Source organism: Sorex fumeus, unplaced genomic scaffold, assembly GCF_029834395.1.
Source record: "Sorex fumeus unplaced genomic scaffold, SorFum_2.1 ptg000178l, whole genome shotgun sequence".
NCBI classification, from domain to species: Eukaryota; Metazoa; Chordata; class Mammalia; order Eulipotyphla; family Soricidae; genus Sorex; species Sorex fumeus.
Window position 1 is genome coordinate 2,303,527 of NW_026606235.1, and position 26,194 is coordinate 2,329,720.

Below are 26,194 nucleotides of genomic sequence, written 5' to 3' on the forward strand. Positions count from 1 at the left end.
AAGTTAAATCTCTGGCTCTTTGTATCTCCTTTTATGTGCAAGAAGTTGAACATATATATGTTCAGGAGCCATTTATATAATTCTATAAATTACCTTTTTCCTATTTGTTCTTTATAATTCTATAAGGTTGCATGTCTTCTAAATTTTAGAAGATCTATACCTTTAAGGGGTGAGTTGCAAAACACTACACACACACACACACACACACACACACAGACATATATAGGCAAGTTTCTTTTTGTTCAGGATGGTCAAACTGTAATTTTATTTTTCTCTTTTTGTTGCTGAAGTTTGAATTATGGTTGGGATGATTTCTCCACTTCTGTATTCTAAAATAACTCATGCATGTTTTCTTCTGTTCCTAGTATAGTTTTTTTTAAACATTTAAATTTGTTCTGTTCCATTTGGAATTAATTTTGGTATATGACAAGAGGAACTATTTCTGGATTTTTATTCTGTTCCATTGTCTCCCCACTAAAAAGAATGATCAGGATGGCTTTATGACGAGTCTATGTTCATGAGGGAAGTTAGTATTGGGTTTTCTTTACCTGGCTTTTGTATCAAAGTGATACTAGTTGAAAAGACAGGTTGTGATGCACGGCGCCTTCTTCAATTTTCTGGTAATAATAAGGAATAGAGCAGAAATCAGAAAGAGAAAATAGAAAACCATAGAAAAATCAATGAAAGTCTCATTCTCTGAGAAAATCAATACAATCTATCAACTGTGCCACACAAGTCACAAAAGCACAAGTTCTCAGTATCAATAAGGAGTGGAGTGACTGACATCATTACAGACTCCAGATTATAAGGAACTTTTTCCCACCAAAACCCATCAACTTGGATGAAGTGGACTCATTTATTTTGAAAGACAGACAACTCACTTAAGAATTTCAGTCTTGGTGGCTTCAGTGAGGAATTTCACCATTTAAGAAGGAAATGTCAATGATTCTACACAAATTTTTCCAGAAAAATTCAAGAGTAGTTTATTGGACTGAGGAAAAGAGAAAAACACCTTAAGAGGTATCTTGCCCTTGAGCAGTCAGGAAGGGCTTTCTTATGTTGATTTGGCTACCTGACTGGGTGGAGTGTCAGCCCAGACTAGAAGGGAGCTGGAGAAGGAGAGAGCAGGGCTGAAAGATGGACTACCGAGAGACTAGCAAGGGGAACATGTGCTTGAGAGAACCTAGGCCCTCCACAACATAAGTTCTTCTATGGGATAAACTTCCTTGTAATAAACTGCCACTAAGATCAACCGGCCTAGTCCTCGTCTCTTCCTTCATCTGCCCTTGGCCAACAGCCGTCCCAATGCAGGCCACACACAGCGGCTCTAGGGCACCGAACTCGGGCGGTGAGATAGAGCCGTCCAGAGAGCCAGCGAACACACAACCTTCTGCATGCATAGTTTTTTACAAGTAGATAGATAGTATATATATAATTAACTTGTTATTGGCTGCCATCAAATGATAAGGCAGAACTTTACCATAGGATATTTCTATTTCTATTCCCTATCAGTGCTCTTGTTGTTGTACATTTAATGTGCTTTGTTTTTTTAGACTTCTGGGCCACACCCAGAACTGCTCAGGACTTACTTCTTGTTTTGTGCTCAGAGATCACTTCTGTTGGAGCTGGGGGATCATATGTGGTGGTGGCGATTGAAACCAGGGTCTTTTGCATGCGAAGCATGCAAAAGCATATAGTACCTTCTGTACTATATCTCTGGCCCACATTTTACATTTATATATGCTGTAACCCCCAAATATATTGGGACTGTTTGCTTTGAGTATTAGATGGTCTTATATATAGTTATGCAGTAAATGTAATCATTGCCACTTCTGCTAATCAAAATCTTGTATATACATCCGGCTTTCATTTGATGTGCCTATTCCCCTGTTTCATTTTTTTTATACCACTCAGGAAGGCAATTTTCTAGCCTTTTTTTTTGAAAAAAGATTAAATTTACAGTCACACTTCTAAGTTTTATGTGCTATCTACAAAATGTGTGGAATATGATTGCAAATAAATACAGATTAGTCCAGGCCCCCAAACACTCGCTAGTGCAGAGAGATAATACAGTTGGCAGGGCACTTGCTTTGTATGCAGCCCTATCTGGGTTCGATCCTTGGCACCGCATATGGTCCCCTGAATCCCACCAGGGTTGATTCCTGAGTGCAAAGTCAGAAGTAAGCCCTGAGCACTTAAGAGTGGTCCCCCCTGGGGCTGGAGTGATAGCACAGCAGGCAGGGCATTTGCCTTGCAAATGACAGACCCAGATTCGATTCCCAGCATCCCATATGGTCACCTGAGCACCACCAGGAGTAATTCCTGAGTGCAGAACCAGGAGTAACCCCTGTGCAATGCCAGGTGTGACCCAAAAAGCAAAAAAAAAAAAGAGTGGTCCCCAAACTAAACCAAATCAACAAGAAAAAAGACTTGTCAGAGTTCACAATCACCTTCATGAGTAGACATAGAATTCTTGTAATAGAAGGGGGTTGTGTAAGGTTTTTGAGACACTTTTTAAAGTGGTTCAAATGCTGTGAGTATATAAATATTCCAGACTTTGTGCCTAGAAAAAGTCCATTAAAATATTTTCATTAATGACTCAATGACTCACGAAACTAAATGCACCGAGATGTGATTCTGCTGCTTACTTGAAAAAAGGACTTCTCAACATTATGTAGATCATTACTCCAAAATATGGAGATATAATTACAAATACTTTATATGAAAAAGGAAACACAAAAGATTGGTGTGTTTAAATGTTTTCCTTTTTTTAGATATCACTCAAGAACCTACAAAAGTTTGTTTCCAGAAGCTTGTTCCTACTAGGGAAAATAAATTATAAAAATTAATATGATTTTTGGGCTGGAGCGATAGCACAGCGGTAGGGCGTTTGCCTTACAAGCGGCCAACATGGCCAACCCGAGTTCGATTCCTCCGCCCCTCTTGGAGAGCCCGGCAAGCTACCAAGAGTCTCTCGCCCGCATGGCAGAGCCTGGCAAGCTATTCGTGACGTATTCGATATGCCAAACACAGTAACAACAAGTCTCATGATGGAGACGTTACTGGGCCCGCTCAAGCAAATCGATGAACAATGGGAGGACAGTGACAGTAACAGAAAATGATTTTTAGTAATTGAAATATTGCTATTTATATAAAACCCCAGAGAAACTAATAGCTTCACAGATAAACTAAATAATCCGATGTAATCAACTTTACTGATGTTTGTTCCGGTCTGCTAAATATATACACGAAGAAAATATACTCACTCTATAATTTCTTATAAAATAAGATATATACTCACTCTAAGAAATTATATATAAGAGATATATAAAATATATACTCACTCTATTAATAAATGATAATTTCTTATGAAATAAGAAATCCACGTAGGAGATCTATATTCCCTTCTATAAGGGAGACAAGCATTTAAAAATTCTTCTCCAGTAATTTTCACTTCAAAATCACCAAAAAATCCTCATACTTCCCATTCTCCTTATACTCCTTTAAACTCTGCATTGCATATAAAATTTTTCCTCAATTCTACTAGTGCCCATTTAAACATTGATTCCTTGTTTCTATCAAATTAATGGTCCTGTTAGTACTGCTAATCTGGAAATGTTTTATTTTGTTTTGTTTTAGAGTCACACCCAGCAGTTTTCAGGGCTTACACCTGGCTCTGTGCTCAGGGATCACTCCTGGTGAGGCTCAGGGGACCATATGTGGTGCTGAGGATTAAACCTGTTGGTTGCATGCAAAGCCAATCACTTACCTGCTGGCATTCCAGAATTTCTCTTTTCATCAAATGCTGAAATGGAAAATTTATCATTAGGTACTATGAAATTGTTCAGACTGTACCTTAAGCAGATTTAATCTGTCCTCTAAGAAGTTCAAGGACTTTTACTTTTTTTGTTGTTAATTGAAAATTTCCTTTACTGTGTATTTTCACTCTGATCAGAACTTCATCATTTTATTTTCTATCGGAGTCCTTACTTCCTCCTCATTTAATGCTTCAGGCTTATCTATTTCACACATTTGGTTCACCACAAAATTTCCCTTATCTTGTAAAACTGTTCAGGTCAGTGACTGAAAGAGTGTAATCCCCACTACTAATTGTAATGTCTCTGTGCATCACAACTGCAAGTAATCCATAGCTATTGTTAGTTGGCATTATACTTTATTCTTTAAGGACAATTTAAAACAGGTCAGTAAAGGAGTAAGAATCTTGGAGAGATCACCAATGTAACAACAATCAAACTCCAAGTCAGTTGCTTACAGCACTTCAAATGAATAGTTATACTTTTAGGCTCTTAACAAACCAAAAAATTTATTTTACTGCAGTATTATGACTACAGTTTTCACAAAATATTGCCCCTCTTGGGGTCTACATTTATGTTTTAGACTAAGAAACTTCAGAACTACTAGAAAGCTCATCTTAAACTAATAGACTGGGAGTCTTGGAAATATTTTTTTCTGTTAATATTTCACATTCTTTTTTTGTAGTTGTTTTTGATTTTTTCTTCAGCTGTACCCTACTGTTCTCAAGGCTTACTCCTGGTTCTGTGCTCAGGGATCACTAAGGGTTTGGAGGATTATAGTCAGTGCTAAGGATAGATCCCCGGTTGACTGTGTGCAAGGCAAGTGTTCTCTCTGCTGTATTATTTCTCCAGCCCTAAATCTTCACATTCTAAGAACTAATCCAAATTGTCCTGCACATCTTTTTCCAGTTGCAAACATATAACTCAGGGTCTCATTCTGTGCCTTTGCTTATTGGCTTAATGACTTTATACTAATGGTTATTATTCTCTGGACATTAAAGTCTTCAGCCATTAGTTATGTTATCTTTTGCACATTTCCTAAGTCCTTTTCATCAAAGTCAGATTAATTTTCTTTGGATTATCCTTAAAAGCCTTGTTATTATAATTTTCCCCAGACCTCAGAATTTAGAAAGAATACTAGCTTGGCTAAGTTGCAGAATTTTACCAATTTAACTTTTTTTTTTCTTTTGAGAAGGTCTTGCAAGCTCATTTTTGATCTGAGTTGATTCTGGGTCTCTTCCAATGACTGGTATTACTGAGATTCTTAAACTTTTTTCTTCGTATTGCCAAATTGGGTGTCATTTTTTCTTTTTCTGGTTGCTGTTGAGAGTTCTTCTTTATAGTTATCAGAATGCCTTACACTGTCCATTTCTATTCTGTTTGTATTACTTCCTTTTTCAGATGAGAGTTTTTTTTCTCCCTTAGTAGTTAATTCTACCACATTTTCTACTTCTCCTTTCAAGAGATGGTACATTTCTTGAATGTTTCCCAAAAAGACTGTAATACGTCCTGTGCACCGTAGTTTAGAAATCCTCCCCTTAGTGTGTTGAGCAGTCACTTTGACTGAAGCGCAAGTTCACTGGTATATTGTTCTGAGTTTAAAGTAAAACAGCGGAGCTAGAGAGATGGTACAGTGGGTAGGGAACTTGCCTTGGAATAATTCCTGAGCATCACTGAGCATGCCTCACTCCCCCCACCCCCCCCGCAAAAAAACCCCACAAAAATGAAAGAAAAACAGCTTGAGGCTGTTGATGAAAATAATCAAGGCGTGTAAAGTGAAAGTAAATTCTTAACTTGCCAAAGAATCTTCTCTGCAACTTTAATCTTTCTTCTATTTTTTAAAATTAGCTTTATCTTTTAGGGTTTTTTCCTTCTTTCTTGCAGTAATATTTTAAATGTGCTTCATTCCAGATTTAAAACCAGGACAAATAGTAATACCGGAAGCATATTATTAAGAAAACAAATATTGATTAGCTTATTTAGTTTCACAAATTATAAAAAATTTTCTCTCTTTTCCACAGCTTATAGATGAGGACTGTGATGTAGAAACGACTTGATAAATTTCAGATCATCTTTATTTAGAAGCTTTTTTTCATTTTCTTGAGTCTGTGAAATCCAAGGCTCTCTTTGTTTTATTTTTCTGAAAGAATCCTCAAGGAAAGTGTCTTTTTCATAGATAGAGTATCTCCCGAAAACCCACTCACTACTTTTGTTATTTTTGACACCATGTATTTTCACTTCAAATCCTAAGGAGTTCATCAGAATTTATTCCAACGTCCTCATGCTATTTCCAGTCCACCTTTTCATCCCCACCTCTTCCCATCACCAGTAACCCCTTTGCTTGGTCACCTGTTTGTAAGAAGGGGCAAGGGTTTGTCATCATTTGATACTGTGTATTTCCTTGCTTTGTTTCTCTATGTACCAAAGATGAGTGACATGGTATTTGTCCTCCCTCTGACTTATTTTAAAAAAGACTGGTAATGACTAATATTGGTGGGAGATATGGTAAGAAAGGAACCCTCATTCACTGCTGATGAAAATGTCTGGTTAAGCCTTTGTGGAATATAGTATGGGGATTTCTCAAAACGTCAGAATAGAGCTTCTGGTGAAACAGCAATTCCACTTCTTGGCATCTACTTCCAAACCATAAAGACATTCAAAAAGATATATACAAATCTATGTTCATTGAAGCTTTTAGTACAATATCAAGAACATGAAAATAATCCAAATATCCATTTCTGGATGAATGGATAAAGAAGCTATGGCATATAGATACCATGAAATACTCTGCAGCTGTAAGAAACAATGAAATCTTGGAGTTTGTTGTCTCTTGAATGGAACTTGAGGGTATCATGTTAAGTGAAATAAGTCAGAGGACTTAGGGCAAATGCTGAATGATCTCACTCATCTTTGGTATATAGAGAAACAAAGCAAAGAAAGAGACAGTTTCAAATGACAATAAACCCTAGATCCTGGGGTGTCTTGGGTGTTTTCATGGCACAAAGGGGTAATAACTGGGTAAATCATAGATATTAACACTGTTTCAAACAGTGTATGGGTCAGTTCTCCCATTGTGTTGCCTCTGGCTTTTATTGCTACCTTGCTGTATATATGTGTGTGTATATATATGTGTGTGTGTGTGTGTGTGTGTGTGTGTGTATACATATATATGTGTATATATATATTTAATGTAGGAGTGCTGCTATTTATTCAGCCATTGATTAACCTTGATGTGAATCTTAAAGGTTCACATATGAGAGAGATTATTATGTGTCCTTCCCTTTCTGACTGACTTCATTCACCCTAAAATCTTCTAGTTCCATTCATGTTGCAGCAAATTACATCATTTTTTTTTTTTGTTTTGCTTTTTGGACCATACCTGGTGATGCTCAGGGGTTACTCCTGGCTCTGCACTCAGGAATTATTCCTGGAGGTGTTGGGGGCCATATTGGGTGCTGGTAATTGAACCTGGGTGGGCCTTATGCAAGACAAACACCCTACCCATTATACTATTGCTCTGGCCCCACAAATTACATGATCCTTGTCCTTTCTTAGAGCTGCATAGTTTTCCATTTATTCATAGTTGGGCATTTGGGCTGTTTTCATATCTTGTCTAACTTAAGTCAAGTACTTATCTCCCCTTTCATCAAAATAGGTGTGCATATATATCCTTTCAAATTCATGTTTGTGCGTTTTAGGGGGTAGATGCCAAGAAGTGGTAACACTGGGTCATATGGGAGCTCTATTCTTATTTTTTTTTGACAGCTCCCCATATTGCTTCCCATAGAGACTGATCCAGATGACATTCCTGCCAACAGTAATCTGTCCAGTATTTTGATATAAGCATTCTTATGAATGTGAGGTGATATTATGGTTTTGATTTGTATTTTGGCCTATGTGCATGTTTTTGTTTCAATTATCACCCTATTTTAATTATTATTGTTTATAATGTAATGAGAGAAAGGCCCCAGGTTTTCTTCTTTCAGAATTTGTTTTTCTCTTTGGGGTTTTTTGTTATTACAAACAAATTTTATAAGAATTTACTCCACTTTTTAAAAAAAGAATAGCATTAATATTTTGATAGAGATTGTGTTGAATCTGTAGATTGCTTTAGTTGAGGGTCATTTTAATAATGTATTTTCTTTCACTCCATGAGTAAAGAATGTTTTTCTATTTCTTAATGTCATTTATCTTAGTCATATTTTAGGGTTTCTCGTGTATAGTTCTTTCTATTCTTCTTATTACATTTGCTCCCAGGTATTTTATATCTCCCTCTTTTTTTTGGTGCAATTGCAAATAGTATTGTTTTCTTAATTTCGTTTTCCTCTAACTTGTGTATAGAAATACAACAGATTTATGTGTGTTGACTTTGTATCCTACCACTTTACTGAACTCATTAATCATAGCAGTGTTTAAAGGGGGTCTTTAGGTCTTGTTTGTGTATATTATTATTTTTTTATAAGTGAGCAATAATTTTATTTCTTTCTTTCCAATTTGCCTTCTGTTTATATCCTTTTGTTGCCAAATATTTTACATCTTTGCCCTCATCTAAAGCACATTTTTCAACTCCTTCATTTCATGATGATAGGAACTTTCTAGAGAAATGTGTAATGTAATTGCTTGTTTACATTTAATAAAAAAGGGAATTCATCAGTTTTATAGATTTCTCTGCAAGGCTGGTCTTCCTTTCTTTTTGCCACACATTACATTAGGACAAATTTTTTGAATAACTTTAATTGGTTCAGTTCGGCAGGTGGAACTAAACAGGTGAATTTAGTGCCAGAAAGTCAACCAAACTTTTTCCTCATCACTCCATTAATACAAGTATCAGTTTCCTATGAATATTTAATAATAGGAGGTGAAAAATAAATAAGATCCTATGTTTATGGTACTTTCAAGAATATTTGTCACAGCAGTTGTGAAACAAAGGGAAGATACTATAATAGAGAAGATGTCACATACTAGGAAGTAGAGTAGACACCCACAATAGTCACATGTGTGCTGTGACCTGGGATTCCACTGGTGGGGATGGAAAAAAATCTGTGTTGCCTTCCTTGGTGTTGTTTCCAATTTTTTTTTAATTTATTGAATCACAGTGAGAATAGTTACAAAGCTTTTGGGTTTAAGTCTCAGTCGTACTATGATCAAACACCCATCATCTCACCAGTTCACATTTTCCACCACCAAGAACCCTAGTATACCCCCCATCCCACCCTTCCCGGTGCCTGTATGACAGATGATTTCCACTTTACTCTCTCTCTACTTTAGTTACATTCAATATTTTGCCAAAAGACCCACCCAAATTATTATTAAAATTTGGAATTTCCCCCCAACACTCAGACCTATTAAAAAGGCATCATTAGATAATTTTTTTTCTATTGATGATTATAAAGAGCATATGATGTTACACAACTGCTATTGTGGCCTTGCAATTTTGAAATTCTGGTATTTTAGTAATTAAGTCTGGAGGGATTTCTGCCAAAAGTCGCTGGGTTCTGAGATTGGTTTGTGTGCTTCTGGGATCATGGCCACTAAGGAGCTTGATAAGTAGCCGGAGGAACAGTTCATGAGCAGCAACTCAGGTCTCTCGTTGGGGTGGGGGGCGGGGGGAGGGAGAAGGTCCAGTTCCACCCCACCTTCCAAAATTTTTTTTAACTTTTTCTTGAAATTGTAGACTAAGTTCTGGTATGGTACTGTCCCTTTGTTATTTTTTCAAATTTTTTACTTTATTTTTATAAAATAGCTCACAATATTTTATTACATTTAATATTCAAACACCAATCCCACTATCATTATACCTTCCCACCACCATATTTTGGATGTTTCCATCCCAAACCCCAACCCCTGCCTAAAAGCAGAACCAAAATAATTTATTTTATATTGTTTGTTATGAATAAACCGCTGAAAATGCTCCTAAAAGCTTTCCTTAGATGTCAGTGTGTGAAGATTATTGTATTTCATCCAGGAGCCATTAAACCCTTCTATAAGAGATCATATAAGAGATTATAATATGTTATTAAGGGTTGAGCCTTGTGTGCTTATATAAATATAAATATATATGTATATTACATGTATCTGTAAAAATATATTTCCCTCTAAAATTGGTTGCTTCTACTTTAAACTCATGAAATGTGGTGAGCTACTCTTGGAGATTGAGTGGTAGGAGGCATGAGATGTCCAGGAATAGGTTCACTCATTGGTGAGGCTTGGCCCGAGCATGTGGAGAGCAGTGGTGAGCATGGTGGCAGTTGAGTTCTGGAGATTGTTGGCTGCTGGGACTGAGTCTCTTGGGGTGGGAAGGGACCTCACCTGTCCCCCTCCGGGTTGCCCTGAATGAAACAGCCTGGCACGAGGGCTGGCAGCATGGCTATGGCAATGTCATGTTATGCTGTCTTCTGAGAGAGAAGGACAATGAGTCTCTGGATCATGGCTGTCGATGAGATTATCTGGTGCCTGGTACTGTCCCTTTGAACTGCAAGACAGGTCCTTTTGGGAGGGAACTTTGGGAAGGAGCCATAAGACAACAGGTCCTTTGTGAAGGGAATCTTGTTCATTGCAACTTAAGGTAAGAGACTCCCCAGTTGATAGAATATGTGATATCTCATCTTGTGTGGTCTGGAGCATCTCATTCATGTTTCCTGGGAAGAAAGTTAAAGTCATACTTTATTTCTCCTGCTCTGGTCTAGTCAGGACTGAAGACCTGGGACCACATCATGGTTGGGCCTTTGTTTACTAATTCTTTCACTGACAGGTATGAACATATACACAGAGTTTCATGAGGATTGCAAGTACTCTCATTACTGCCCTTGAATGCCTATGGAAAGAAGTCCGTTCAGAGAGCCAATGCGTTAGCCTTTTCATTTCATTTCTCTGCAATAATTCATTACTCTCATTCCAGGGTTTCCCTAAAATCTTAGAAAAACCAAGTTAAATGAGGTTATTAGGGTTGGCCCTAATCTGCTGGATGTTCTTATAAAAAGGTGAAATTGAAAAGAAAGGCATACACAGAAGCAAGATGATGTGAAGGTACAGAGAAAATACTAGCTGTAAATCTCACAGCAGCTAGAAGAGAGGCCTGGAAGGGACTTTCACAACCCTCAGAATGAAAGAAATCCGGCTGGACTCTGAATGTCTGGTCTCTGTAATTGCGAGACAACATTTCTGTTGTTTAAAACACCCAGTTTGTAGTGTTTCATTTATTTATTTAGTTTGCTTTGAGGTCACACCGGTGATGCTCAGGGGTTACTCCTGGCTCTGCACTCAGGAATTACTCCTGGTGGTGCTAGCAGGGCTGTCGTATGGGCTGTCGGGGATAGAATCTGATTCGGTCTTGTGCAAGGCAAATGTGCTCCTTGCTATACGATTGCTCCGGCCCCCCAGTTTGTAGTATTTCAATTTGCTAAAATAATTAACACAGGAAAATAAAGGAAAAATAACATTTATTTTCATATGTTGAAACATCTTTGCATTCTGAGAATTACTCCCAGTAGATAATGGTATTCAATTCTTTTAATTTGGTTTTCTAATATTTTATTGAAGATTTAAAAAAAAAATTCAGTATTCATCTGGGATATGGTCTGTAGTTTTCTACTTTATAATCTTTCTCTGGTGTTGGTAATTCTGAATTCAGAGTGAATTGGGAAGTATTTTCTTCTTTCCAACTACTTGAGAAGTTTGGCAGGTTGTGTGTGTGAGGGTGGGGAGGTGCTTGCTTTGCATGAAGTCGACCTGGGTTCAATTCCTGGCATTACATGTGATCCCTCAAGCACTACCAGGAGTAATCTCTGAGCACAGAGCCAGGAGTAAGCTATGAGCACAACTGGTATGATCCCAAACAAAAGAAAACAAAAAAAGAGGAATTGCTGTTAACTTTAAAAACAAAATGTGGTCTCCATAACACCTAGTTAGTCTGGGCTTTGCTTTTTGGGTTGATTACTGATTCAGTCTTACTATAGATTTGTCCAGGTTTTCTATCTTATAATTTAGTTGTATAGGTTTTATTTGTTTAATAAATTATCCATTTATCCTAGGTTAGTCATTTTATTGATACGTTGTTTCTAGCCTTCTCTTTAATCTATGGCATTAGTTGTTATGTCCCCTATTTTGTGCTTTTAGTTGACCTTTGTCTTTTTAAAAATTAGTCTAGCTGAATGTTTGGCAATTTGGGGTACTAAAAATAGTTAATCATTATTGATCTTTTTTTCTATTTTGTTTATTACTACTCCAATATTTTGTTTTTCTTCTGCTAGTTTTATGTTTGGTTTGCTTTTTCTTCTAATTTTTTGAGTTCAAAGTTAGGTAATTGAGTTGAAATTTAAAAAAAATGTATATGTTTCTACCATAAACATCCCTTGTATCACTGTTTTCACTGTTTTTCATAGCTTTGGTATATTGCAAGTTTGCTTACATTTGTTTCAAGGTAAGTTTTAATTCTACTTTTGAGATTTTTTTTTGCCCCACTGGTTTTTAGTTTGTTATATTCAATTTACATATTTTATTGTGTTTTTGCTATTAATTTCTAATTTTATTTTATTGGAATTATAAAAAATACTTTATATAATTTTAGTCTCAAAATTAATTAGATTTTATTTTCTCTAGCATACAATATATCCTGGAGAGTGCTACATATACACTTGAAAAGAAAACATACTTTTGCTGTTGCTGGGTGAAATATTCTGTATATATCCTTTAGGTCTGTTTGCTCTTTTTTTTTTTTTTTTTGCTTTTCGGGTCACACCCGGCGATGCTCAGGGGTTACTCCTGGCTTATGCACTCAGGAATTGCTCCTGGCAGTGCTCGGGGGACCATATGGGATGCTGGGAATCGAACCTGTGTTGGCCATGTTGGCTGCGTGCAAGGCAAATGCCTTACTCGCTGTGCTATCACTCCAGCCCCAGGTCTGTTTGCTCTTATTGATATTTTTCAAGTCCTCTATTTTCTTACTAATCTTCTTTTAAGTTTTTTGTTCTTTATTGAAAGTGGGATGTTGAAATCTCTGATTACTGAGTTTTTTGTTTACTACTTCACTTTTTTTTTCCTTTTTGGGTTCACACCCAGCAATGCTCAGGGGTTACTCCTGGCTTTGCACTCAGGAATTACTCCTGGCTATGCTCAGGGAACCATATGAGATGCCGGGTGCAAGGCAAACGCCCTACCTGCTGTGCTATCGCTCTGGCCCCACTTCACTTCGTTTGTGTGTGTGTGTGTGTTTGTGTGTGTGTGTTTAATATTTTTAGAGTTCCGATGAGTGATGAATAAATATTATAATATTTTTATCACTGTATAATGTCCTCTTTGCCTATTGCGTTTTTGAAAACTCAAACCAAATAAAACTCAATTATTTGGTGTCAGTATAGCCTCTCCTTTCCTCTCTTTTGTGTTCTTTTAACACAGAATAACTTTTCTCATTTTATTTTCAGCTACGTGTGTTCTAAGACCTAAAGTAGTTCTTCAGATTTTTTTGTTTTAGTCCACATGACTTACAATACTGCCAGTGACACGGTTTCATGCTTTCAACTTTCCCAACACCATTCACAACCTCCACCAGAGTGTCCTCTTTCCTCCATCATTGTCTCAGGGTCCCTCCCCCAGCTCTAGTTTCACCCAGTTTACTTTAAATTTACCGGTAGTGATGTGAAGTTAGTCATTCTTAGCTGAGTCCACCAGAGGGCAGTAGCAGGCAGAGTTTGCTTCTGCTGAAGTCTCCTGCTTCTGATTCTTTCCTGGGCTCCGTCCTCCTTCTCATCCTCCTTCTCATCCTCCTCCTCGTTCTCCTCCTCGTCCTCCTCCTCGTCCTCCTCCTCCTCGTCCTCCTTTTCCTCGTCCTTCGCCTCCTCCTTTTCCTCCCCCTGTTCGTCCTCCCCCTCCTCCTCTCCTCTTTCTCCTTCTCACTGTGATTTACAGTACTGTTAATTTTACTGTTTAATTCATAGTGTTCCAATCCCACGCTCCCCACCAAAATATCCACTTCCACCATTGTTAAACCAGTTCTCATGTTCTGTAATCCCTTTGTTATTCCCTTACTATGATTCTTTATACTCCACATATGAGAGAGATCATTCTGCATGGGGCCCTCTTCTTTATGCTAACTTCATTCAGCATGCTACTCTCTAGAACCATCCACATAGCAGCAAATGGCACGATTCTATCTTATTAGTTGAGTAGTATTCCACTGTCTGTGCTGTTTCCACTTGAGCATATTTTTATATGCTCAGTTTATATTCCAATATAATGCTGAAATTCTGTAAGACCTTTGTGTTCAACCCCGTCCACGTCAGCTTAGCTTTTTGTATCTCGTACCAGTTTACTGCTACCATTTCTTTTTCAGTCTCTGCATATGCCCTCCCTCCTCCTGAGGGAAGCACTCCTTAGCTTTGATATTGTCCACAATTCTGTTTCCAAATTAATGAATCTTCCTGAGACAATGGCTGTGATCTCCAGTGATTTTTCTCAGCGAGTTCCCATGCAAGATGCTGTGTTCAGTTTTGTTTTTATGCTTTCTTTCTGTTTGTTCTGGAACACTCTTAGTCTGTCCTGTTTTAGTCATTGTGGCCCTGCCCTTTTCTTATTTCTACCATTTTAAACCTTAAGTTTTTTTGGCAATTATTTAGCAGCCAAAGCAAATTTATAAATTAAAATTTAAAAAAATGTATGTATCCACGCTTTTTATTTATTGAAGATATGGTTTAAATTTCTGACTATTTGGATTTGGATTCCTAAAGGTAAGGTAAAGGCCCTCCCGTTGATCATCGATTTGCTCGAGCAGGCCCAGTAACGTCTCCACTGGAGACTTTGTTGTTACTGTGTCTGGCATATCGAATACGTCACGGGGAGCTTGCCAGGCTCTGGATTTGGATTCCTAGGACAAGAAAACCATATCTAGATTCCTTGAATATAGGACTTCATGTGGAAGGTATTCACATGTTAATCCTCAGAAATACCATACTGGCCGCTCTGAGAACTGTTCATAGCTGATGTAGTGTGACACTTCATACCACACACCTTGCCCGTACTCCAAGAGTACCGCATCACATTTGATGGGGTTCAAAGTACGAGGCAACCAACCTTAGAAGGCATTTTTTAAACATATATACATATACATGTATATAAGCACGTTAAGTCTCAATCTTTAACAACATGTTAGCATGTTAGTGAGCTCTTTTAGAAGGATTTAACGGCCCCTGGGTGAGATACAACAAGCTTCACACTCTTTCCTCTAAGAATACTTTTTTGTAGCATTTTCAGAAGTTTTTCATAACAAGCAATACAAAATATATTTCGGTTCTGCTTTGAGAAGAGGATTGGGGTTCAGGATGGAAACATCTGAAATATGGTGGTGGGAAGGTGTAATGGTGGTGGGATTGGTGTTTGAATAATAAATGTAGTCAAATATTGTGAACGGCTTTACAAAATAAAAAATTAAAAAAAGAAAAAAATTAAAACCATATCTCTATTCACTAAAGTAAAATCAAAGTGAATTAGAGATCTTGAGATTAGACCAGAATACATAAAATACTTGGCAGAGCTCTCCAGGAAATTTACCACGGAGGAGTTTTCAACAGACAACTACTGTGACAAAGATAATAAAAACAAAAATAAACAATGGGACTGCATCAAATGAAAAAGCTCTACACAGCAAAAGAAGCTTAAGCTATAATAAAAGAATGCTGTACTGAAAGGGAGAAAATATTTGCACACATCAGATAAAAGGCTTCTCTAAGATCTACAAAGCTCTCACAAAACTCAACAACAAAAATGTCCAATGACCTTAGCCACAAATGGGATATAGAGATGAACAGACACTTTTTCAATGAAGACACACACGTGGCCAACAGGTGCATGAGAAAGTGCTCACTGCCACTCATGACTAAGGGAAGTGTAAATCTAAACAGCAATGAGATTTTATCTCATGATATATTATCTGGTACTTCTGGCATGTAAGAGAAGTCTGGACACAGCCAGTGTGGGTGAGGTTGTGGGGAAAAAAGGATCATTCATCCGAGTTGGTGAGAATGTTGTCTGGTCCAGCCTCTATGGGAAGCAAAATGAAGATCTTCAAAAAAAAATTAAGGCTAGAACTCTTATATGACCTAGTAATACCACTTATTGACTTTTATCCACAAAACACACGGACATTAATTCAAAAGAACATATGCACACCTGTGTTCATCTTCACACAATAGTCAAAATCTGGAAACACCCCAAATGCCAGATATAGATGAGTGGATTAGGAAGTTTTGGCAAAGATACACAATGGAATACTATGCACCTCTATGAAAGAACAAAATCATATAATTTTCAGCAACAGGAATGGAACTAGGGGATATAGTGCCCTGTGAAGTCAGTCAGAAGGAAAGGGATAGATACAAAGTGATCACACTCATATTTGGGACATAGCAACAGAAGTAACAGAGGGCCAAAGGCAACATAATGGGAGAATTGATTCACACAATTGGGTTGGTGGAGAGGAGTGGATAGGGGGGTAGTTGGGGTCCTTTGGGGAGGGGTTAGGTATATTGATGATGAATGTGGTGCTGAAATTGTGTACACAGGAAATCATAATAACAGTTTTGTAAATCATAGAACCTCAATCAATAAATTTAATACTCAACTCACCCTGTCCCCAGTGCCAATGTCAGATAACATCTCTCTGTTGGCCACAGAAAGGTGGACCAGAGGAAACAACTTTTTGTATTCTCTTCATTTTTTATTAATCATTCTTTTCTTTCAAAATGAAAATAGTGAGACTGGAGTGATAGTGCAGTAGGTAGAGTGTTTTGACTTGCACGTGGCTGACCTGGGTTCAATCTCCAGCATCCTATATGGTCTTCTGAGCACCGCCATGAGTAATTGTTGAGTGCAGAGCTAGGAGTAACCCCCGTGCATAGCCGGGTGTGGCCCCCAAACCCAAACCAAACTAAAGCAAGAAAAACAGCTCCCCCCACCAAAAAAAAATTTAAAGAAGCAGAGATTTTAAAATATTCTTATTACATGTCATGACTCTTAAGGGTAATAAATAAATATTAGTCTGTTGGTGCTCCACGGATCCTGGAGGATGGGGTTCCACCTGAGTAGCTCAGGGACTCATTCTCAGTTGATGAGAGCTGCATTGTCCAAGTTTGCTGCTCCTGGAGATAGCCCTTCTCAAAGGTCTTACAACACTGGAACAATAAAGGCTCAGCACTCCATCTAAAGCATCCCTGAAGGGGGCTGAAGTGATAACACAGTGGATATGATGTTTGCTTTGCACGCGGCCAATCTGGGTTCGATTCCCAGCATTCCATATGGTCCCCCAAACACCGTCAGAAGTAATTACTAAGTGCAGAGCCAGGAGTAACTGCTGTGCATCGCCGGGTGTGACCCAAAAGCAAAAATAAATAAATAAATAAATAAATAAAGCATCCCTGAAGACACCCTGGATTCCAGCTCTCCACAGGTTGAGGGTGTATTGTTCCTGTACACACTTTAGCAACTCTCTAGGTCATCCTGCCTCCTTAGTGCCTCAGATATGCTCATCGGACAGTGCCCCTTTCACATCTTCCACCTTCTTAGATATTTTTTCCCAGAGTCCTTCCCCAGGAGAAAGACACACGGAACTTTCACTGGAGTGATTTGCATGGCAATCTAAATGCATGTTTGAAGCCAATCCCTCATGAGATGGTGGCCTATGACATACTCATAAGGAGTAAATAGATGGAATCAATGTCCAAAAATACCAATGTAGAGACTACAGAACCAGATGTTGTCTCTGAAAAAAAAATCTACCAAAGAGTAATGAGCACAAATACTCCACAAAATCTTTTGGAACATAAAGAACGAAGAGTGAAGAATTACTCCCAGGGGGGTATGGTGCCACCAGCTGCTCAACCTGTACCTGTGGGACAAGTGCATCAGTGGCCTGATGGTGCATTCAGGCTTCCTGATATACCAGAATTGCCACTGTGACTTTGGCTGGACCCCAACAACTTGGGACCAAGTTTCCCAAGAAATAAAATGGTCAAAAGGTGTATGGGAGCCATGCCCACTAGCTACTTGTGGCTTAGCTATACAAGCTTATTTATAGGCCTTATTGTTCAGAGACCCATTAAATAAACTTCCAGCTGAGCATGCAAGTTCTACCACCAGCCTTGCTTCAGAGACCCATAAATAAATCTCAAAAGAAAACATAAGCTCTAGTGAATCTCAGACCCATGCATGGCTGGACAGACCAGGGTAAATTGGAGGGGAGCAGGTCATCCTGGTGCCCACCCAAACACAGCCCCCAGAAGCCACTTGCTTCCACAATCCAAAATCACCACTATAACCCTGACTTGCCTCCACCATCTCAGAATGGACCTCACTAAGACATAATCTGCTGAAAAATTTGGGTATATGGGTTTTGTTACTTAAATCTCCAGGCTTCTTCAGGGATCAGGATGGACTACCTTCCCCTACCTCTCTATAATTCCGGAAGCCTCAGAAGTCACATCCATTTCCCAAAGATGCCACCTAGTTAAAAAGCTACTCCAGCCTACCACACCAATAAAAATACCGATTTCCCTGAGAAAATACGATGACCTCTTAGTACCTGCATTGAAAACCATAATGCACAAAAGGAAAAGGAGAGAGAGAGAGTAAGAAGGAAAGTTTCTTCCATAGAGGAAGACTGGGGTGGGATGTTGGGGGATGGTGGGAGGAAAACAGGGGACATTGGTAGTGGGAAATGTACACTGCTGGAGGGATGGTTGCTGAATCATTGCATGACCGGGACCCAATTATGAACAGCTTTGTAATGGTCTACCTTACAGATACTCAATTTAAAATTTTTAAAAAAAGAATTACTCCTAAATTCATTTACAAGACCAACATTGTTTGATAGAAAAGCTAGATAAGAAGAGCTCCCATCTAAGAAAACTTTAGACTATAATCCCTGATGTGGTACTAGAAATGATAGTACAGTGGTTAGGGCATTTGCCTTATATGCAACAGACCAATATTTGATCCCTGGCACCCCATAGGGTCCCTAAGGCCCACCAGGAGTGATCCCTAAGCACAAAAACAGGAGTAATCTCTAAGCATTATAGGTTATGGCCCCCCAAACAAACTAAACCTCTCAAAACCTAAAATCCCTGATGAATATAGGTGTGAAATCATTGGCAGAATGTTAGAAAAATGAATGCAAGAACACATTAAAAGGATAACCATGACCAAGTGGGACATCTCTGGGATACAAGCTTAGTTCCACATGCACAAATAGTATGCAGTCCAATATGAAATATCCATCAGTAAAATAAAAGAAATACATACAGTCATCTCAATAAATGCAGAAAACATTTGACAATATGCAACATTTGTAACTTACAAGATTTCTCATATTGTGTATAGAAGAAAAATGTATCCATGTAATAAAAAATATATCCACATAGTAATTTGTTATATTTAACAAATCCACAGGTGACATTACACCCAGTGGAGAGAAATGGAAACTTTCTTCAGGTGAAGGAATAAGAGAAGGATACCTACTCTTCGCTACTCATGTTGAAAGCCCTAGCTGTAGCAATCAGGCAAGGGAGAGAAATGAAAGGCATCAAAATAAAAAAACTAATTTAAAAAAAGAAACTAATTTAAATGATTATTATTCATTGATAATACAATCTTACATACAAAAAATCCTAATTAAAGTCATCAAAATTATGAGATAAATGATGACCATTCATTGATGATATGATCTTTTATTGGAAAATCTTAAATAGTGAAAATGTGTAATTAGTAAGTGGGCAGATACTAAATCAACATACAGAAATCATTCACACTACTTTAAAGAAAAAGCACTTGCGAAAGAAATTTAAAAATCATTTTATGTATATAGCATCAAAATCAAGAAGATGCTAAGAAATAAGTTTAACAGCCTAAGGTACAACCTGCTATGCCACCAAGAATTGTTTCTCTTATTCTCCAATCCAAGTTGCTGGAAGCTTCGTCCTGCTCATACCCCTTCACTAGGAATCACCCTGGGCACAATGGGCACTAACTGGCCTTGATCTCACTGGAGTAGAGCTTCAGATCTAGCTCTGCCCCATTGGTACTGGTGAAAAATCCTCAAAAAGCTGTTGTGATGGAGAGAAATCAGTAGAGTTATAAGCACTAGTATGATATTGTGAAAGGGCACACCAGACCACCTGGAACTGGGCTTCATCCAGTTGATTCAAGGAAAGACCATACAGTCTCTGAAAGCTGTGAGCAGAGCAAATGCATCTAGAATGTTCTCATCCAGGAATGATAGCACCTGCAGATTAATGAAAACATGATGGAATTCAGCCACATCAATGGGAAGTCCATGCATTGGACTAAGGGTTCTAAGGGTCATGAGATCTTACTATGCTGCCTGAGGATCAGTTCAGAGTAAGAATTCTCTAATATTCACTGAAGTGGGGAAATCACAGGATAAGAGTTTCTGTAAACTCAAAGAAAGACTGATGGAAGAAAATAATTCATTCAAACAGAAATGAAGGAGCTAAAGAACATAGTAATAGGAATCAAGGGGAGGTGCACATCAAAAGGACAGTGAAGTATCATCTCATGTGAGTGAGAATAGTGTATATAAAAAATACTGGAAACAACCAGAGTTGGCATAGATATGGCTAAAAAGTAACTCTCTTTCACTACTGATGGGAGTGTTTTCTGGTTCAATTTCTATGGAAGGAAGTATGGAGATTTCTCAAAGAGTAATGCATTCCCATGTGACACAGTGATTCAACCTGTTTTCATCTATCTGCCAAACACAAAATCATTACTTTGAAAAGATATCTGCATACCTATGTTCATATAACCTACAGTACTTTAACAATAGCCAGGATATGGAAACCACACAAATATCCTAAGGCAGATGAATGGATAAAGAAGTTGTAGTGTATATATACACATTAGAGTACTACACAACTTTAAGAAAATGAAATTGTGGGTGAAATTGCAGGGTATCTGTTAAATGAAATTGATAGAGGGATAAGAATAAACACCAGGTTATCTCACTCATCTTTGATATATAGGAAGCAAAACAATGGAACAGAGAGTATTGGATGATGAAGAACAATTGGTTTTGTATTACAAAGTTGAGATTACCAAGTGAAGAAAGAGAAGTAAAGAGAAGGCATTGTAGAAACATAAGGACATGCGTGGAGTGTATTGGGCACTTTGGTGGTGGTAAGTTGTACAACAAAACTGTAAATGTTACCGCTATTGTAAACATGTTACCTTAACTACAATAAAAATAATTAGGGGCTGGAGAGATAGCACAGCGGGTAGGGCTTTTGCCTTGCACGCAGCCAACCCGGGTTCAGTTCCCAGCATCCCATATGGTCCCCTGAGCACCGCCAGGAGTAACTACTGAGTGCAGAGCCAGGAGTAACCCCTGTGTATCGCCAGTGTGACCCAAAAAGCAAAAAAGAAACCCCCCAAAAACCTCCCCCCAAAAATACAATAAAAATAATTAGCCTTTACTGAGAGCTGGAGACAGGTTCAAAGGAGACAGAAGACAGAAAGCACGTGATAGTGACTTTCATAGTTGAGGAAGGAAAGGCTTGGGTTAAAGTGAGTATTATAGGATCCCAACTCTGTATGTGACACACACCTGTGTAAGGATGAGAAGGTTTCTCCAGTCAGGAAGGTTAAATCTGAACACAGTTCTGGGCTGCCTGTTGCCAAGGCAAAAGTCCTCTCTCACACATGGACATGCTCCCTGTGGGGGAATGTGGTCATAGAATGAGGCTTAACAGTTTGGTACCCAGATGAGAAGTCAAGGGTATGTGATGTTCTCAGATAAACAAAAAATGCATCTACTTTCAGCTCCAGAAACACAAGGATTCATTACTGTTAGAGGAAAAACAACTTCTTTCTCTGAGATCTCAGAAAACATCAATCTCAGGGACTCCGGTTTTACTATGATTAACATATTCTGGAAGAGATTAAACATTCAGCTTTCAGGTTCCATCTGACCAATTCAGTCTGAATGTCTAATCTGAGCATGAGTTGGGGGTCTTGTCAGTGTTTCCCAGGTGTTTTTTTAAAATTTATTTTCATAAAATTGTTCACAATAATGGATTACATTCAATATTTAAACACCAGTCCACCAATATTACACCTTCCCATCACCACTATTTTGAATTTTCCTGCCACCACTCAAACCTGCCAAACAGGCAGAAGCTAGATAATTTATTCTGTATTGCTTGTCATTAGCAATACAAAATAAATTATCTAGCATCACACAGCGGGAAGGGCATTTGCCTTGCAGGCAGCCGACCCAGGTTCAATTCCTCCGTCCCTCTCGGAGAGCCCCGCAAGCTATCGAGAGTATCCCACCTGTATGGCAGAGCCTGGTAAGCTTCCCGTGGTGTATTCCATATGCCAAAAACAGTAACAATAAGTATCACAATGGAGACATTACTGGTGCAAGCTCAAGCAAATCAATGAACACTAGGAGGACAGTGCTACAGTGCTACAGTGCTTATTATGAATAGCATAAAATGTTGCTCGGTCACAAGAAAGACTGCAAGCTCCTGGAATTCTAAAATTTTAGATAATTAGGGTCTGGAGAAATCTTTGCAGCATGCTGCTCAGTTCTGAGAATTTTTTTTTGTGTCTCTGGATCATGGCCATTAAGGAGCTTAAATAGCAGCTGGAGGCAGTTCCTAAGCATGACCTCTGGGGTGCCATAGGGATGGTTTTAATGATCCATAGTTGAAAGTCACCCCTTCACCCAATTTCACTTACACCTGAAGTCTAGAGAAGAGAGTGACTGGCTGAGGCTTCAGCACATCCTGGCTGACATGGAGGAACATCCTTGCACCCATACTGCTCACCCTCTCCTCAGTGTTTATTCACTAGTCCCTGCAGCTGCTGTGTGAAAGAGAGCATGACTGACAGAGGTGGAATCCCAAGCCTAGTGACTGACCAGAGTCCACCAACACAGGACATGACAGAGCAGGTGGGTGAGCCCACGCAGGTAGCTCAGATGTGCAGTGATGCCTTCACAGCATAGTGAGGGCCTTCGAGGTTACTATGCACCTCACAGACCTGAATTAAAGCCATTATTGTTACCACTTCTCTGACGAGGAAACTGAAGACCTGAGGACTCAGGGAAACTTGTCCAGAACAGCTTTGGGATCGCAATCCCACCACTTAAGAGCTGTTCTCACCAGTTTCGTTTACTCTCATTAATTTTGCAAAATGACAGCCAACAAAGGAAATTTGGTCATATAACCTTGATATAACCCGTTCAGTTTGAGGTTGTTCAACTTTATGCTTGTGATTTATAACATCTCCTAAAAGTAGTCAATGATTATTACAATACTTTTTTTTTGGGGGGGGAGGGCACACTGGGAAATGTTCAGTAATTACTCCAGGCTATGCACTAAAAAATCACTCCTGGTGATGTTCAGTATAGCATATGGGATGCCAGGGATTGAATCTGGATCAGCCACATGCAAATCAAGTGCCCTACCTGCTTATTATGGTTTTTGAGATGAGAAAACTTGGTCTTAGAAAAGATGGATTGTCTCAGTACTTTCTATTGCTTCTTCTGGCAGCCCTCAGTCATCTATATCCAGAATATTCCCTGGATGAGAACATTCTGCATGCATCTGCTCTGCTCACAGCTTTGAGGGACTGTGAGGGTCTTTCCTTGAATCAAAGGAAGGTTTCCTCTCAAGCTACAGTAAACTCCCAGCCTCAATGCATCTCTCCACCAGAGCTGTCAGATGGAACAGCAGTTCTGTGTCTCTTAGATCTGCCTTCTCAGTGATATTTATGATAAAAATATAAAACACAACACTCTCAGCTTATCTGTCTCCTCAGAATTTGTAGAGAATCCCATTTTCCTGTTTTGCTTGCTGCCTCTTAGCAGAGGGGGCACATACTAGATGCTCAGGAGGTACTGAAGAAAGAGAAGGTGCCCCAAACTGAGGAAGACCCTCCTAGGATGCAGGAATGAGGTCTTGTGGATAATTGGGCAAGTCACTAACCTTTGCTCTCTCATTCATGCAACATAGGACTGACTGGATGGGGATCAGGGTGCCATGTCCCACAATTTCCACCATGTACCCATCATAGGACCTTGAATAAATACAATGATCTCTGCAGCCTCACTTTTCTGATCTGTAGTAGGGGGTGAATAAAATTATGAACCATACCATGGAGATAAGTACCAGTGTCACACCTGGTCCTTAGTTGTTGCTCTCAGAAAGGAGACCATTCTGACTGGCTGCTGTCCCCAGGACAAAGGGCTCCTCTACCCCTACAGTGCTCACCATTCACGATGAGCCTGGTGCCTTGTCCAGACTTGAACTCCACATCATCAGAATTTCCTTTCAGGTTTTTAATACAGTACAACATTCCAGCATCTTCTGGGGGCAATCAATACTAATGTGCATGGAAAAATCAGCATTGTCTTTCCTTGTGACATCCAAAGCATTTGTCACTTGGGAAAGTGGAAAATTGTAGACTAACTCTTTGCCCTTCTCAGCCTCTCTGATCCATTTGACAGGCCCCACTTTGATCAAAGAGGTCACCAGGCAGTGCAGAGTGACTGTCTCTCTAGCTCTGATTGACACAAAATTCTGAGGTTGAATCACTTGCAGCTCATTCTGACCATTCCTGAGGGAAACACAAACAGTTCTTCATTTGTCATTGTCAGCATGTAGCTTTTCCCAAGTGTCTGTCTACACTCAGCATCAGTACTGAGCATTCAACATAACGTGTCTTGAGCTAACTACACTGTGTGAGTCATCATATGTTATTTCCACCATGAACATTCATAGTGTGATTGTGGTACACATGAAGAAACCTTAACAAAGCAGTTAAGGACTGGTGTCTGCACCTCATCTTGATTACTGAGTGATAGTGGGGTGCAAATCCCAACACACATACACACACACATACACACACACACACGGAGCTTTGTAGGAAGTAAAATAAAGTCTCAAGTCCCCGAGTTTTACTTTTCCCATTTCCTGATCATGATTTATTGGTGCCTTAATGCTCTTGTGACAATTACCAAACATTTATGGCAGAGAGAGAGAGTATTTTCTCTAAAATATCTGGCTTTAGTCAATGCTTCTGTTTCTTTGATGTCTGACCTCAGAGAGTGCTGGAATTTCTCTCCTTTACATAGTGAGGAATCATGAGATTATTCTGACTATTGAGTATGAGCTGAAGGGATAGAGGTGCTAAATGGAATATCGTTGAACTGTGAGACCCTGAATAAATCTACTCTCCACTTCACCAGATGATGCTTATGGTGGTGTCTGACCCTCAACCTGATTACTGAGTGAGAGTTGGGTATAAATCCCAAAACACAGAGCTTTATAGGAAGTAAAATATAGTCTCAAGTCCCTGAGTTTTTCTTTTTCCATTTCCTGGTCATAATTTATTGGTGCCTTAATGCTGTTGTGACAACTACCAAATACTTATTGAATTAAGACAATGTAAGATGCCAGTGATTCAATAGAAAGTAAAAAAAAAGAGAGAAGTCCCAAACTGAACACTCCAAGACATAGTATAATTACAATGTGAACAAACAAAGGTTGGGAAGGAGATCAACCCACTCCCCCTAAAAAGATAATGTGAGATGGTCAAGATTAGTAGAATAAAAACTAAAGACTTGAGCATAAAGAAGAAAAGGGAAGTAGGAGATCCAGGAAACATCAGACATCAATCTTATGTTTTGATAATAACCAAATAGCTAGCCTTTCTTGGACAATGAGTTATGAGTTTAGAGGAACTTCCATCACATGTGATCTTTCAAAGCTGGTGAAAGACTTTCTAAGTTAGATTCCCTTCCCCAGACTAGCCAGGCTCTGGAAATTCTGAGAAATACAATGAACCTCCATTTGATTTTAAGTGTCTCAGTGACTGTTAAAGGTTTTGGTGGCAAATATAGGAATCAATGAATCAGCAATGCATTAAATATTTATTAAATTTTATTATCCATTAAAATTCCAATGACCTTTTTCATAGATGTGTACCATACAACTCCCTAAATAGCCAAAACAACCCTAAAAAAGGAAAAAGAAGATAGAAGCTATTGCATTTCCCAACTTCTATACTAAGGAACTATAATAATCAAAACTACATAGTAGTGGAATGAAGATAGACCAGCAGACCAATGGAATAGAACTGAGAGTTGAATCAATAATAAAGTAATGTTCCCCTGAGCCTACGAAGAAAGATCCCTGAGCACAGAGCCAGGATTAAGTCCTGAGCTTCAGAGCATGGAGTAAGCCACACCAATTGATGTGGCCCCAAAATAATAAAGAAAAAAGATACAGAGTTTGATAACAACAAAAGTCCGAAGGCAACACAAGGAGAACTAATCTATACAACCAAGTTGATGTGTGTGTGTATGTGTG

The 26,194-nt window shown here is 38.7% G+C and overlaps 1 pseudogene; it reads right to left on the reverse strand.

The window, feature by feature from the left end:
- Positions 1-560: 560 nt before the first annotated feature.
- On the reverse strand, positions 561-24,179 carry LOC130017178 (ubiquitin carboxyl-terminal hydrolase 1-like; annotated as a pseudogene).
- Positions 24,180-26,194: the final 2,015 nt, after the last annotated feature.